At 38.5% G+C, this 798-nt stretch overlaps 1 pseudogene; it reads right to left on the bottom strand.

Annotated features, from left to right (window-relative positions):
* Positions 1 to 798, bottom strand: part of LOC122151188 — a 17114-nt pseudogene that overhangs the window by 2916 nt on the left and 13400 nt on the right.

Raw genomic sequence — 798 nt, 5'->3', positions numbered from 1 at the left:
TCCAATCTTGATGCCATGTTGTTCCTTATATAGTCTATCTTCTTGGATTATTTGTTCAGCATATAGATTGAATAAGTATGGGGAAAGGATACAACCCTGATGCACTCCCTTCTTGATTTTAAACCATGTAATGTCCCCTTGTTACATTCGAACAACAGCTTCCTGGTCTATGTACAGGTTTCTCATGAGTAGAGTAAAGTGTTGTGGAATTCCCATTCTTCTCAATGTTATCCACAATTTTTTATGATCCACACAATCAAATGCATTTGCATAGTTAATGAAACACAAGTAAGGATCTTTATGGAATTCTTTGCTTTGAGCCAAGATCCATCTGACATCAGCAATGATATCTCTTGTTCCAGGTCATCTTCTGAATCCAGCTTGCACCTCTGGAAGCTCTCTGTCAATATACTGCTGCAACCATTTTTAAATTATCTTCAGTAAGATTTTACTTGCGTGCGATATTGATGGTATTGTTTGATAATCTCCACATTCTGTGGGATCACCTTTCTTTGAAATGGGTACAAATATGGATTTCTTCCAATCAGTGGGCCAGGTAGCTGTCTTCCAAATCTCACTTGGATTGGCATGCCTCCAGTGGGGCATCCATTTGTTGAAATATCTCAATGGATATTCCATCAATTCCTGGAGCCTTGTTCTTTGGCAATTCCTTCAGTGCAGCTTCAAATTCTTCCTTCAATATCATTGGTTCTTGATCATATGCCACCTCCTGAAATGGATGAAAATCTACCAGTTCTTTTTGGTACAGTGACTCTGTGTATTCCTTCCATCTTCTTT

The sequence above is a fragment of the Orycteropus afer genome, unplaced genomic scaffold (genome assembly GCF_000298275.1).
Source record: "Orycteropus afer afer isolate SDZICR_OR568_19922 unplaced genomic scaffold, OryAfe1.0 scaffold00327, whole genome shotgun sequence".
Taxonomy (NCBI): Eukaryota; Metazoa; Chordata; class Mammalia; order Tubulidentata; family Orycteropodidae; genus Orycteropus; species Orycteropus afer.
The sequence above is the reverse complement of the archived record's forward strand: the minus strand, read 5'-3'. Positions and strand labels throughout refer to the sequence as shown.